The sequence below is a fragment of the Sphaeramia orbicularis genome, chromosome 13 (assembly GCF_902148855.1).
Source record: "Sphaeramia orbicularis chromosome 13, fSphaOr1.1, whole genome shotgun sequence".
Taxonomy (NCBI): domain Eukaryota; kingdom Metazoa; phylum Chordata; class Actinopteri; order Kurtiformes; family Apogonidae; genus Sphaeramia; species Sphaeramia orbicularis.
The window spans coordinates 39334572-39351506 of record NC_043969.1 but is presented as its reverse complement, the minus strand read 5'-3'; positions in this window follow the sequence as shown (position 1 = coordinate 39351506).

The window sequence follows — 16935 nt, the reverse complement described above, 5'->3', positions numbered from 1 at the left end:
AAATCTGACCAAGTGTATTTTTTCATTTCTAGTCAAAATATCTAATCACGCTTAAAAAAAAAAAGATATCATTACCTAAAGAGTAACTTTTCAGTGAGATATAGAACTTATTTTTAGACAATAGATCCATTAGTAGATTTTTTTTTTTTTGTGCTTAATTCAAGCAAAAAATCTGCCAATGGAACAAGTGAAATTATCTTGGTAAGATTTCTTGAAATAAGATTTTCAAGATCTATTGTCTAAAAATAAGTTCTTATATATAGAAGTAAATCTGTCTCATCCGATTTTGAATTATAAAAGCCATTGAATTTCTAGCACTGATTTTTTTTGCTCTAAAAATAAGTATCTGATTGTTTTTTTGCACTGAAATTAAGTATCTGATTTTTTGTCTCTGAATTCAAGTATGTTCATACATTTAGAATAAAATAATTCAGATGCAAAAATTCTGATACTTAATTTCAGTGCAAAAAAAAAAAAAAAAAAATCTGATACTTAATTTCAGTGCCAAAAAAAAAAAAAAAAAGATCTTAATTTCAGAGCAAAAAAATTCAGTGCTAGAAATTCAGTGGCTTTTATAATTCAAAATCTGATGAGACAGGTTTACTTCCATATAAAAGAACTTACTTCAGACAATAGATCTTGAAAATCTTTTCTCAAGAAATCTTACCAAGATAATTTTCACTTGTTCCATTGGCAGATTTTTTTCTTGAATAAGCAAAAAAAAAATCTGCCAATGGATCTATTGTCTAAAAATAAGTTCTTATATCTCACTGAAAAGTTACTCTTGAAATGAGAAAAATACACTTGGTAAAATTTAGATTTTTTCCAGTGTAATATGTATGTTGACAGATGTCTGTATCAGCACTAATGTTGTTGTAATGTTCTAAAAGTGATGTTCTAATGTTCGAAAATACACATTTCTTTCACCTTACATGTGTTTTTCTTGTATGTATACAATAAAAGCCAAGTGGCCTCTGTGTGTGTCCGGGATTCACACAAAATCCATAAAGAGCTGACTGCTGCCATTTGGCATACTTATTGTATTTTTGGTCAAGGAACAGACTAGTGAAAACGGCAAGTTGATAGGACTAATATTTTGAGAGATAGCATAATTTTGAATACAATAGCCTTACAATCACATTGCTATGGCCAGAATGCTTTGGCGGTGACTGGTGGACAAATGCCGGTACAGCATGCACAAATACACATCAGCCTAACAACTACCACATCTAGAACCCAGGGATCCCCACGTGTCAATGGGCTAGCTTTTTATATACACTTTTGGATTTTTTTTTTTTTTTTGCAGCTTATGGGTAAGGAACCAAATATGGTAACTTCCTTAACCTTGATTTTCTACAACGTCCTCCCAAAACACCTAAGGTTGAAAATTTGAGTGTAATTCTATGAGTGAACCTACAAAGGTTAAAAGAAAAGCACACAGTTATCATAGCAATTGAATTCTGAAAGCATGTAATCTGACAAACTCAACCTGTTTAACACCTTACCTTCATTTATATTTTGTTTTTTTTTCTCTCTAAACTTCACTGAATGTCACACATCCAACCCCCCATAACACCCCCAGAGTTGCAGCTGACAGAATCTAGCACAAACTGTTTTCAACTGTTCTCTGAGAAAAGATTTGTCAGCGACTGTCGCATCAGTGCGCTGTCACCTTGAAGACAGAAATCAAACAAAAGCAGCGCTTACAAAAGACGGATTGAAGACGGCAGGCCAAGTTTCGGAGGGTTGCACAACCTTATATTAATTTAACCTTTGACCTGAAGGAAGCTGACTCATTTTAAAAATACACAACCTTTCCCACTGCTTTATATATTTTTAATACAGCCTGCTGCTAAATACTTTGCTGCAGCTCAAACCTATTAAATATGCATGTGCCTTGTTTCAGCGGTGGAAACAGAGTATCACCACTGAGGACAAACCCTACCTTTATGCTTCCTCTTTGCTCTTTGATTAATGTTTTACCTCTGATCAAAGATTTCTATATGATGGAGTCCCTGCTGTAAATGTGATCTGCATTCTAAGGGAAGGTCGATTTCAAAGCTTCAATTTGTCACATATGGGGAGATACTTGCATGAATTTATTGCTTTTTTTTTTTGTTCCAAGGTGAATGGATTGTAATGTGTTCTATCTGTGTTGCTACGCTAATGCTACTGTAGCAAGCGCTATATAATTAGGATTTAATGATTAGCATTACCAGGTGGCTTTGCTATAGGTTAGTTTAGCAATGGATGTTAAGAAAATTCAGGAGCTTTCCAGGATCGGCTAGCGCGAGGGAATCATTAAATGGATGCACAGAATGCAATGAAACCAGGAGACATGAGTTGCAAGTAAAAGTGGTACCATGTATTGACAAAAAAATATTTACAATATATACAAACAAAGGTTTGATCAACCAGTTATATTATTATGTTCTCTTGTTCAGAAAAAAACAACTGTTTATAATTCTTAATTTGGGTGCACCTTAAAGAGTTTCAATCTGATGGATCTTTTTTCTGCTCTTCCATACAAAATAACTTTCACACAGGTTTACAATCAGTACTGATTCAATAAAGAAAAAAAAAAAAACAATGTCAGAAGTCCAAAATTCCAGAAAAAAGTAGTCTGTTGTCGTCAAGAGTCCAAAAATTCAAGAGTCCAAAATTAAATAAGGGAATTGGGCTGGGCAGTGTGTGTGTGTGTGGGTGTGTGTGTGTGTGTGTGTGTGTGTGTGTGTGTGTGTGTGTGTGGGTGGGGGGGGAGAAGGAGTGAGCAGAGGCTCCAGCCTACTATGCTGGCAGATCAGATCAATTCATTTTAACAGATCCAAGTTCTTCTTTTTGTTCCTAGCTCCACATCGGGGTTTCCAATCTTGGGAAAAAACCTGGCCTGGACAACACAAAGGCCGACTTAAATTACACTCATATCTTTCATAAGTTAATCAAACCCAACACATTCAAATAAATCACAAATCTTCAGCTGTATCCAGTTTTGACATCAAATTCCTTATCCAAAGGAATCAAAAGTGCTTAATTTCACTTTAAATACACAAGACTTAATTAATATTCCTAATGCATGGTCACTTTTGTCCACAGTAAACATTAAACAGGTTTTATAGATTACGGATAGTACTTCCGGTTTAGTGGACAGCACTTCCAGTTTAGCATGCTAATGCTAGCAGCTATGAAGCAACGGCGAACGCTAAATGCTAACTCCAAGCGCTAACTAGCGTCTGCTAATGCCAAATGCTAACTAGCATCCACTAATGCTAAGCGCTAACCTAGCGTCCGCTAACACTAAGCCACGAACTAGTGACCGCTAATTAGCATCCGGTAACTGGTGACCGCTAACCCAGCGAGCGCGGCGCAGTTAAATACCTCAAGTACATGCATTTTACAGACATATAGACACATTGGCAACATACAGTAGCGGCAATCAGAGCAATTCACCGTGAAATACAAGGGAAAATACCAACAGGCTAATAGCACACAGCAATACAACTCACCAATTTGGGAGTTTGAACATCTGTTAAAGCTCAACAAAACCAACACACTCAAAACACAAGTACTTAAATGGACAAAAATCCCAAACAAAATACCACTCTGACATTAGCATATGGCTGTGAATAATCTCATAAAACAAAATAATGAGACAAACTTTGCAGCGCTAAGCTAACACTAAGCAGCTCCCTGAGGGAGACAAAGAAGAGCAAAAATAAAGGCCACATTCTGAAACAATGACTGTGAATTAAATCCTACCTTTGCTGTTTTCTGATCCTAACTTTGCTTTATATGAATGAAGCTCTCTGCTATCGCTAATCCATTGTTTTGCGTAACGTTGAAATGATCCTGCTGGAAAACAAATGGCCCAGGTTTAACGGGTTAAAAATGAGCACCTTACTGGACTGTTTTGGTCGCCTGTAAACTGACATTTACTTTTGTATTAGGTGCCTCCCCTCTGCTCTTCTACAGTAACAACATTGTGCAAAACTAGCTAATGTTAGCTTACAAATGGAGTCAGTTTATGTCAACAACCAACCAATTCCCAGAAAACAAAACAAAAAAAGATCAGTGAGATACACTTCTGCACCGGTTTTTAGCTTTCTATTTATTATATGTCATTGGATTGGTTCTGTGGTCCATCCTCTTTGTTTGCTTGCTTGTTTGTTGTTGTATATATTAATCTGTTCTGTTGTAAACTTTACATGCAACCTGTGCTGCTACTTATTTAGTTTGTACGCTGCCTCTTGACCAGGTCATTATTGTGAATGAGAATCAGTTCTCACCTAACTTAGCTGTTTAAATAAAGGTTAAACAGATAAATAAATAAAACAGTACATATTCTCACTCCCAACTCATCACTTTTTCACATTTGGCCTGAGGTCACATTTCAGGTACCCAGAGAGTATAATTTTTCAACAGTAAGTGTAATTTTGGGGGATGGGATAGTCTAGAAAGACATGGTTGTGGTTTGGTTGGGTTTAGACATGATTACAACTTGATTAGTGTTAGGTTTTGAAAAAAAAAAGAAAAAACAACAGCTAAAATGAGAAAGATAGAAAATACGTAAACATAAAGACAGTGTGAGTATAAGTCTCTTGTATATACGTCGACAAAGTTTGGTATTCCACGTAAACCACCACAACCACCTCTGTCTCAGGTTTTGTTTTGCTTCTTAACAGTATCACCTGGCTGATGTCATCTGTTTCTGACATCTTGGCGTTTGCATTGACATATCAGGTAGCCCACACAGTGAAAACTGATGCTGGTTGAGAACCAAAACTTCTATATGAAGCAGCAGAATGTGACCAAATGGAAGTGGAAATAACCTGAACAAAACTGACTCCACCTGAAACTTTAAGAAAGCACACAAATATACAAATGTGACATTCTGCACCTTTAAGGAATTTATTACATCACATTTTCCTGCGTCTTCATCTTGATCTCTAGCTGGTTTGCCAATCATTTTTTGACTGAATAAGCAAGATTCTAGTCTCTGGCTGTAACTACGTCACGACCTTGGGGTTTTCAAAAGCAGATCAGTGGCTGAATATGTTTGAATGGAGTCATGTCAGACAGGTGACTCCATCTGTTGGTTCCATAACAATCAGATGACCTCTGTGATGACCTTTAACATCTTATCCGTTCACATGCATGTTACAACCCCACCTAAAAACGATGACATGAACGAAATGATAATTTTGTGAGACCAATGACAGTTTGAGTTGTTTTACAGTTTGTCATGAAGCTGAATCATGGACCAAACACACATGCATGTATATAGCTGTTTTCTTCTTATATCATCAAAATCATAGGTACAAATGACCAAATCAACCAAACTAATCTCTCTTTACAGCTCAGAAATCCACTGTTTTGAACTTAACCAACATTGGGAGAACATTTTACAAAATTAGAGAGCTGATAGGGTCACAATGACACATGGTCGCAATTCACTCTTTATTTTTTTCATCAACAGTGAAATAAGCCAAAGTAGTCACTTTTCCATTGACCCTCAAATGGTGCTAATATAACTTGTGCACAAAATTTGCCTAATAGAAAAAACGACAATTTCGCCCAAACTCTTGTTTTTTGCTGAAAACGTTTTTGCGTTGGCAAGAGGTGGTTTTTCGGGCATGGTAAAATTGGTATATCATGAAAAACTGTAATGGAAAGACCTTTTTCCACAACTAGAGTCACGTGAATAGAGAGCACCTCCTGTCCTAGCACTTTCAAAAATTCCATTTTAAATGTATTATTATATTGATTAAGTTGGTATTTTTATGTCACTGTTTTTAATTGTACAGCTGTTTTTGTGTCTTTTTAATCTGTTCTTGTATTTTAGTCCATCATTTTGCTTGTTTATTCTTCTGTACGACACTGTTTTAATTGTACAGCTGTTTTATGTTTTTAAGATATTCTTGTATTTTTCTTTTATTTTGTTTTTTCCCCTGTAAGGAAAAAAGCATATGCCAAATGTATAAATGTAATGTAAATGTGAATAAAAAACGTTACAACAAGCAAAGAAGACAAGTTTTCAAACAAACATGGCATGGTATGTGTGGACACACCAGGAAACCAAAACATATTTTAATTTAGTACAGGATTGAAGGGTAAAATGAAATCATAATGAATATATCTGTAAATCATGATATTTATGTTTGTCACCATATTTATGGAATGACTGCTTGTGTCACCTTGCCATAACAAGTAAACAAATCATCGCATTTGTGATTTAATGGAAAAAGAAAAATATTATGCCCTTCTGTTTTTTCAACATTCAGTAAATATCGGTAAAGTTTTTCACAGATGTTCAAAGGAAAAGCCACTATTTCCTCTGAAGTCTTAGTATCTTTAGTTTTGCTAATGTTGAATGTAGCTCCTTCCTGCTCATGGAGCTCATGTCAAAAACAGAAATCAATAACACCTCTTTTTTCACGGACATAAAGTGCTACATGATAAGCTGTCCTAAGACATTAAGCATTAACTAACCTTTCAGTCAAACCAAATGCTTCTAGACACTTATTTTGAGTGGGTGCCAATCCTTTGCCACGGACAAATTTGACCTCAGGCATAATTAGCCTAATAAAAGCATTAGATATGCTGTCAATATGATTTGCATAATGTGCCGAGGCAGTTTCATTCCTGAATGCGAGCGGTGTCCGAGTGGCTTAAAAATGCTGCAGTGACATTTCTCTGGGTCTTTTGTTCACACCTGTCAGGGGAAATGTGATGGGAGACGGCAGCTGCAGCTGCGGCTTCAGCCTCCAGTGAGTCCAACAAGACCACCATAACCCCGCTGGAGTCTGGTCCACGTCAGCCACACACCAGCACACACACCAGCGCTTTGCATTCCTGAAAAAAGTAGAAAGGCAAAATTGTACCCTCTGGAGTAATTTCATACTGTGTCTCTTCCAACTTAATCCACTGAGATCAGAGCAGATACGAATGGAGACTGAATCATGGTCGTCACAAGCACAAGCTGAGAGAAAAAACCTGCAATATTAGTGGCACTAATTTATGCCTCACTAAAGTTCTTCTTTCTTTGACTTTCTACATGAGAAAAAACAGCGGCTGCTTTTTATTTTTAAATACTTTCCTGAAAAGGTTAAAAACAATAGTAGCAGAGCTGTAAGGATTACTTTAAAGGTGCGAGAGACTTTCGTGACCAATTTTTCATCAAATCTGTAAAACCTCAGTCTAATGCGGTGTTTCCACTACGTGGAACCAGCTCAACTCGGCTCGACTCGGTATTCCTGGCGACTGTTTCCATTACAGGATACTACTGACTTTGCAGTACATGGATGTCATAGCAATGCGGCGCGTTATTTCCGTGTCGTCTGTTCAGAGAGTTGCTGATAAACTCGCTCTTTGCGTGTTGTGTTGTCTGAATTTTTACATCGGCCACCAAAGACTCAATCTCCTTGACCAACCGTGGTGTAGTTTTCGGCTGTTATCATGTGGATTAATGTACCGCTATATTTACTGTCCACTTCTGCATCTGTTTTTTTGCAAAACGGCGGGTCACAGAGACAACTGTCTGACCAATCAGCGGTCTGCAGTGTTATACGTCACGGTTTAGTATCGCTTGGAACCTCGGCAGAGGTGATACCAAAAAACTAGTACCGGGTACCAGATTCCAGGTCCTTTTTCGTAATGGAAACGCAAAAAAGCCAAGCCGAGTCGAGTCGAGCCGGCACCACGCAGTGGAAACGCGGCAGTATCCTCAGTATCATGAATTTGTAAGTCTTTCTGTGATTACTCACCTGAATCTCTTTCATTACGGTGAACAATTTCTTAGTGCCATCCTCCATAAACAAACCATGTGTTTACAAACAGAGCTGGGAGGTAACTCGGGTATCTTCGGAATTTTGTCGCGACATGCATTGTGGGAAGCAGAGGCTCGCGCAGCCACCTGACAGCGGCAGCTGGAACAGACACGACGCGGAAACGGCAGGAGCTCCCTTCACTCTATGCATATTCCTCCAGCCGTTTCCGTGTCGTGTTTGTTTCATCCATATAATATCATATGGTTTGCTGCCGCTGTCAGGCGGCTGCGCGAACCTCCCTTTCCCACAATGCACGTCGCGACAAAATTCCAAAGATGCCCAAGTCACCTCCCAGCTCTGTTTGTAAACATATGGTTTGTTTATGAAGGATTGCACTAAGAAACTGTTGACTGTAATGCAAGAGATTCAGATGAATAATCACAGAAAGATTTACAGATTCGTGATACTTAGGCTATGATTGAGGTTTTACATATTTGATGAAAAATTGGTCACAAAAGTCTCCCGCACTTTTAACATTTCGTAGGTTGCACATTACTAGTAATCCCTCAGTATGTTTCTTCAGAGCCAATACTGATAATGATTGTTAATAAGGGTCAAAACACAGTAATATCTCATCAGAGAGCGAACTTTAACTGATTGCTATTCCAACATTTATTTCAATATAAAGTAGCTCCTTGTTTTGGATAATCCCTTATGGTCCAACTAAAGTAAAAATCAATTTAAAAGTAAAAATTGTGTCATTTAGCAACACTTATCTGTCAAATTGTCTCCAAAATGTCCCATCAGAGAGATTTCAAATACTGTGTTCTGACTCATAATCAAGGCAGCCGATACATATATCAGGAGAAAAAAAGACAAATGGTGTAAAATTTTAGAATAACTGCAGTGTATAACTTGACTTGACTTAACTTGAAATGTTTGTACTGGGGTTCTCTACACTACTGAAATTCCAAAATCTCACGAACAGGGGGAGTCTGGTACCAGAACACACTTATGACTACCAAGACACTACGTACAGTCACAGAAAAAAATATTAGACCATCAAAAGTCATAAAAAAAAATGGTTATGCAATCAAGTACTAACTCCTGTGTGTATCATGTGACTAAAACAGACAGAAAAGAAAACATGGAATGTCTAAAAGCACTGTTTTTGTCAGTACAATGCTATATATATTGATGTAAGAACTGAAGTGATTTTGGTCATTATCAAGAAAACATGGAAAATGGATAGATATCAGCTCTGAAATTAAACTATTATGAGCTATTTTTGTTGTTATCATTATATTTGTCCAATCAAATGTACCTTTAGTTGTACCAGGCATTAAAATGAACAAGAAATTGAAGAAAACAAGGGTGGTCTAATATTTTTTTCCAGGACTGTATACTGTATCAGTCACTGAAGAAAGTATGAAGTTCATTGCTTTAAACACATCTGTATTATGTCAACATCAAGTTTTCTTCCTCAAACTAAACTCATATCATTATTTTCACAATCGGTCAAAATAACACTGTGTTTTATAATCTTCACGTCAGGAATTTGCTGATAGTTTACATTATAGCTTTGTTAGCTTAGCTCTGTTTTTTGTACAGTTGGTGCTTTATCCATTTGGAATCATCCAAACAAGGTCAGATGCTGCAGTGCATGCTGAACCGTGAATCAACAAACAGGAACTTAGCGAAGATAACTGAGACAAATTAATTGAGAGACATTTCATCACATCTTCACGTGTTGCATCAAAAATCCATGTAAGTGTGAGTGTGTGGGCATGAAACTCTTGGAGGAAATTATTATGACCTTCAGCTGGAAAAAGTAAAAGACTGAATAAAAAACAAGTAGTCACAATCGTAATTGTTTAACATTCATTCTGCAGCGTTGCATCGTTTCTCCATAAAAGAATGCCTTCTTTTGGCAGATTTCTAGGCGTGGGTCAGCAAAGCCTTTGAAAGAAATTTGAGTGCATCACCACCCAGGGTAGAACACTTTACAAAGAGCTGTCTCCACGTCTAGACAGGCTCTGTTCATTTGGCAGAATTCACTCAAAGTCAGACTGTTGGTTTTGATTGGCTGTCGAGGTTGAATTTACACCGTCTATCGTCTGCCAAGCAAATCTATTTGCATGGCTGGAGGCAACGTTTCTGATAATTTTTGCTTTGCTTGTGACCACAAAGTTTTCTGTTATAGAGGGAGGAATTTTAAAGAATCATGATCCGGTGTCAAATGAGGAGTTGATGAAGTTTTTCTTTTTACAGTCAGGTTCTGATTCACTTGAATGTGATTTGTATATTAAATCAAAACATCCACAAGAAATGTTAAATAACTCAAAATATGTTGTTTTACTATGATAAAGCAACAGTTACTTTACATTTCAACACTACACTACAAACAACAAGTTTAGGATATTTTTAATTTTTGGGCTATTTTTTTCAGTTGGGATTCTTGCACAGCGCTGTTTACTATTCTGTGTGTGAATTGAATTGAAACACATTTTTTTTAATGACCAGACATAGTTTTATTTACAAATGGCAAAAATGTAAAAAAAAATGACCGAAAAAAAACTTTTTGTTTGTAGTGTATATGCAATAGGCTATTTCTACTTGAAAATATTATAATAGGCCCCAAATTATTGTTAGTGTTTAGAATAAAGACACGATCTTTGACCAAAGTATCAGAAAATAAACAGATGAGATGAGAACCATTAAGAAACAACTTTTACAGTCAAAGAAAGTGACAAAAGCTAAAAGCACTGTTGTTGTTTTACCACTGGACACAGCTCTAAATGAAAAGAATGGACTTTAATGCTGAAATGGCAGCATTTCTTCTACACGGATGAGTTGATTATGAAGCTTATGAAGGTATAAAGTTTTTATGGGATGTTCTTATCTTTGCTAAGTTGCTGTTTGTTGATCCACGGTTAAGACTAAACTGCGACAGTTCTGGTCTTGTTTGTTCGATTCCAAACAGATCTTTAGTTCAGTTATTGACAACACAAACCGTACAAAAAACAGGTGTTTTGTGGTTTTACTGCGGCTGTTTTCAGTCTAAAAACAGAGCTAAGCTAACAGAGCTAAGCTAACAGTGCTATTATGTAAACTATCAGCTGATGCAGCACGTGAAGATTATAAAACATGGTGTTATTTTGATCAACTGTCAAAATAAGCAGCTATAAGTTTTAGCTTGAAGAAGAAAACTTGATGGTATCATAATTCAGATGTGTCTAAACAATTAACTTTATACTTTATTCAGTGAATGACACAGTCTGTGGATACATAGTATTGATTCGGTGATGATTTTGGTCCTATGTGCGTTCTGGTACTTAACTCCCCCTAGTGGTGAGAGTTTGGAATATCAATACTATAGAGAACAACTTTAAAGACTCATAGTCACACAACAATTAGACATTGAATACTAACAGAACAACCATGAAATAAAGATCTACAACTTTTAAGATAAAGTGAGTAATTGCAGTGGAGTTCTGGTAGCAGACTCCCCCTACTGGTGAAAGTTTGAAATATTAAAGGAGTGATATTTTGTTGTTTTTTTTAAATGGAATTATGCATTTTAAAACATTTCCCTGTGATCCACATAAACTGTAAATGCTCTGCTTGGGTCTGAATTCTCCATTAATTCAACTCCACAGGTCCATCTTCAACCCTATTTCTGAGTAATGACACCAGAAAGGTGGTTTTGAGCGCTGGCCCTTTTAATGCAAATGAGCCACTTCAGGCCCCACCCCCTCCAGGTTGTTGGCTGTGCTGCTCTGTCCTGTTCAACCAGCAACTGAACATTTTAGGTAATCGACTCCAAGTTTGGACATATTTTCAATTTTTACTACAACTGCTGCTGCTAACAAACAATTATGTCGTACTTGGAGAAATGTTCATCGGAAGTCTTGACCTTTTATGTGAAGATGTTGTGATATAACTAGTTATAAAACATAAGAAATTAAGAAAGAATCGAAAGGGGTTGTGGAAATCCACTCGATTTTTGCCCAAATGAATATAAAGTTAGCTTTGGAGCACCTGGAGGGTTCAAATTCAAACTTTATGAACTATTAGGGTCCAAATACACAAATAAATGAACCAAAGACTAATACAAATGGGTTTAGCACAATATGACCCCTTTAATAATACATCAAATTCTGTATGAATCTAGCGTTTTCCTAATTTTGTTAAATAAAAATTTCAATAAAAATTATGTGCAGTATTTGAACAAACACAGAGATCTTAATATGTGACAAGTCCCATGTGAATCAAATTCTCTGCATTTATTCACCTGATTCCTGGAGGACTATGGAGGTTGTGTTGGTAAATATCAAAGCATCAGGTTTTGGGAGCATTTTGAGCTGATATTCAGGAGCCTCGTGTCACCATATAGCATGAATATTCACTATAAGAGCAAACCTACACCCTTCAGAAAAGAGACATCCCAGAAGATGATGACACGGATGAGATGGATGACATAAACTGTACAGAACGTTTTTCTATCTGTCAGCTGGTTGCTGTAAAAGTGGTGAGCCTTGACATCAGAACCAGGGAATAATATCAGTAAATTCGAGTAAAAACCACACTTTGCTTTTCCTGTGTGAATGCACTGAATGACACACAGATATGGAGGTTCATTTCTGAATCACCTGAGGTTCACATGGTTTACTAGTCCTTATTATGGTTTTATACACCTGTGTGGCCTATTAGATGTGTCAGGTGCATGTTCATTCCACAAGGTAAGAAAAGGCATGAATGCACTGGGCTATGACACAAATCACTTTATAATAACATGAAAATCCTCACTTTGGATGGTGTTTTTTTTTTTTTTTTTTTTGAAGAAAACTGACCTAAACTGCCATTTATGTATAAAAAAAGAGGCCCAAACATTAAAAAAAATACCTGTAGTAGTGTGGAAATGGGCCTAATAAAGTTCATCTGTACCTTTAGATACAAAGCTTTTGAATAAAAAGACTATATTCACACGTACCCAGAGGTAAATCCAACAACCACAACCCAAGCTGAGTTAATGTTAAGTACAGTCATACCTACACAGCAGGGTTTCTTTGAAAGTACAAGTGTTTGTATCAGTGGCAGTCCAAGTGTTTCAGTCCTAGGTTTCAGTGTTTTTCTACTCAACTTAATCCACCTTTTAATGTCAATGCTATGCCATTCATACCACACATAAAACACAATATAACAGGGCTTTGCATCATAGACAGGTATCTCATGTAGTGAAAATGAATGTTTTTACTAAAGCAATAAACTAATGAACACAACTCAGCAGGTCTCCTTTAACCCATAAAGACCCAGTGCTACTTTTGTGGCACTTCCCAAATGAATTTTTCTCTGTATTGAACCTTTCTTTAGTAATTTATCACCATTTATTGTAATATTATCTTCTGTATTTTTTTTTTTTTTTTCCAGTAAATTCATGTTTTTCCCTATATTTAATTCACTTAATGTTCATTAAGGCTCGGATTAAAATTGAGGGTTATTATATGAGAAACAGACAAAACTGAAGAAAAAGTGACTTTATCTGTAAAATATATCATTAACTGAACATAAAACATGTTTCCATTCACTGTCGTTTATCAAAGTCCATGGGTTTTACTGGTGAATCAATGTTGTAGAAGATGACGGTGTTTCTACATTCACTACGGAGCCACTGAACGTCCAAATGGGTCATATCTGATGACCATGAAAAGATGACAAACTGTATTTTACACCAGTTTTTTACATGGATTGATAGGATTAGTGGATCAACAGGTATTAAACAGTTTATATCTGCAGATGGTTTTGGTCGTTGGTGGCTGTTTGGGTCTTTATGGGTTAAGCTAAAATTCAAGCACATTTCAGACCTTGAAAACACAACACTGAAATTCAAGCATTTTCATGGATTTTAAGCACCGTCCAAACCCTGTCCTCTGGGTTTACACTGATACTGTCCCACTCCTGCGTCTTGATCTGGGTCGGGACCAGCTTGTACGACAGCTCCATGGGTCATATCCGATGAATATGAAAGATGACAAACTGTATTTTACATCAATTATTTACATGTATTGATAGAATTAGTGGATCAACAGGTATGAAACATTTTTACATGACTAGATAGTTTTGGTCACCAATGGATGCTTGGGTCTTTATGGGTAAACTAAAGCCACAACTGCACCACATACATCACATCAACATCATCAATATTTACAGAAAAAAATTACAAAAACATACAGATGTTCATAAAATACATTATATTCACCAAAATTACTGCTTATATTTTAGTCTGTCTGTGACCAAATCCATTTCTTCTCCTCTGTCGATCATCGTGGGTTGAAAACGATTACTAAATCAAACCCATATATTTTATCTTATCTGACTGGGTGAGCTCTTTGACCGACCAATCAAATTACGTTAAAATGCAGATCTAGTACACCTGCTAGATCGCCCCCGTGTGGCCAGCATGAAATCTGATTGGTTAAATCAACAGGCTCATTCCATTTTCTATTATTTGATTTTTTGTGTATTGTTACCTCCACCAAGGAGGTTATGTTTTTGCCAGGGTTTATTTGTTTGTTTGTTTGTCTGTCCGTTAGTGTGCAACATAACTCAAAAAGTTATGGACAGATTTGGATGAAACTTTCAGGGTTTGTTGGAAATGGGATAAGGAAGAAATGATTAAATTTTGGTGGTGATCGGGGGTGGGGGGGCCCACGGGGGGGGCCACTGATCAGCCTTGGCGGAGGTCTGCGCTCTCCAAGTGCTTCTAGTTATTATTATTTTTCTATTGTTTGATTTTTTATTTGTGTATTGTTTGTTATTATTCTTATTTTTACTTTTATTCCATATGTTTTGTATTAGGTCTGTGTCTGAAATAAACTAACCTAAACCTAAAACTTATTTATTTTCATCTCAGAGACTGAACCGTTGATTCTGAGCCTGAAGGCAGATTTTATTTTATTTTTTTTAACCCGGCAACACATGATGGTGAAATATTATTTTAAGACAAACACTCTAAGGGCCCCTTCACACAGCACGAAGATTGTTGGGTGACCATTCAGAGATCAAAAATTGGCCCCATCTCTCTACAATCTCCTAAGCCTCGAAAAAGCTGTTTCTGTGTAAATGTTTGAGAGATCTTGTGCGCTCGTTGTGCCTTTGGCCCCCTACTTTAAACTGTCTGTTTAGTCAGATCAGGTGGGGGGGGGGTGTCATCGAGATAGTCGTATCCATTCCCTCATTGATCTCTCAAGCATCTCTACTTTCGGGGTGGAAAAATTTGGCATTCAGTTAAAGATTGCTGAGGGACCATTGGGAGATTGATGAGATCGTTGAGGGCTCCTTGAGCATGCCTTGAGCGTTCATTGAGAGATCGCTTCCGTTGGCGATCGTTGAGAGATTGTTTTGGCCCAGGTCAAAACTTTGAGGAGACCGTGGTGACCGTGGAGATCACTGGAAGATGATTGAGAGATCATTGAGAGATCTTGGTGATTGCTGGGCGCTCATTGAAAGATTGTTGAGAGATCTGACCATTTTTTCATCCCTCAACCATCTCTCAACGATCGCCACCCCTGTTATAAAGGCGGTTTAATAGACACATACAGAGAAAGCAGTGAAACCAAGAGAAAAGCTATTGGGAGAAGAGACTATTAGGAATAATTTAATACATCTTCACGGAAATGATATAAAAATGTAGAGCAGGGGTGTCAAACTCATTTTAGTTCAGGGGCCACATTCAGCCAAATTTGATCTGAAATGGGCCGAACCAGTAAAATAACGACATAATCATGTATAAATAATGTCAACTCCAAACTTTTCTCTGTTTCAGAGCGAAAAAAGTAAATTTATATTATGAAAATGTTTACATCTACAAACTATCCTTTCAAAAGATGTGAATAACATGAACAAACTGAAAAAATAAGTGTCATTTTAACAATATTCTGCCTCAGTTTATCATTTACACATGCACATTGTAACTTATAGATCACAGTGGATCTACAAACACAAAAAACATTTAATAACAAGCAGAATATTGTTAAAATTGTACTTACTTCGCTTAAAACATTTCAGGTTGTTCATATTTGTTCAGGTTATTCAAATGTTTTGCGAAATTATACTTTGTTTTAGTGTAAATTCATGAAAATATTAACATTTACAAAGAGAAACATTTGGAGTTGTCATTATTTATATGTTATTATGATAGAATTTTACTAGTCCTGCCCACTTGAGATTGAATTAGTCTGAATGTGGAACCTGAACTAAAAGGATTGTTAATATCTTAGTGTAATTTTTGCATTTCACAAATTCATCCCAAGAGCCGGACTGGACCCTTTGGCAGGCCGGATTTGACCCCCCAGGCCAAATGTTTGACACCTGTGATGTAGAGTGAATATGAAGGTCAGCGATTCTGATTCTTGAGGCAGAGAAGGCCTTACTGGTCCTGACAGACCAACACTGTCACATACACAATAAAATGAAAAAAGTTATTTCGTGTTTGTATGAGTCCTTACTCTCCTAATAAATTTCAGGACAGGCTAGCAAATCTTATAAAAAACTATTTTTATATTCATAATAGAACCTCAATCTTTGTTTGCAATTTCTCCACAAATCATAGGTTTGGTACAAAGTCCATCCTCCACAGTCGCAAGATTCACTTTTTTTTTTCTTTTTGCAATCGCCACTCCAAACAAAACTGGTGAATTCTTTTCATGTTTATTTGCAGAGAACAAGGAGCTACTTGTTCCAAGGATAATGATGAGCAGACCAGGCTGCCAACATATCCCAGAAGCCTCTTAGAAACAATGAAAGATGCTCTTCCAATATGTGCAAAGTTTACAGCACTGAAAAGAATGTGCCGAATAGACAGTCACACCTCTATAACGTTAAGACCCAGTGCTACTTTTGTGGCAGTTCCCAAATAAATTTTTCTCTCTATTTCACATTTCTTGAATAATTTATCACCATTTATTGTAATATTATCCCCCTTTTCCCCATTTTTCAATATAAACCATGTATTTGTCCTATATTTAATTCACTAATCATGTAGATGGTCATGACAACTCAAAGTAGATTCAAAGGTTATTATATCAAAACAGAGAAAACTTTAAGGTGCGGGAGACTTTCATGACCAATTTTTCATCAAATCTGTAAAACCTCAGTCATAGCCTAAGTATCA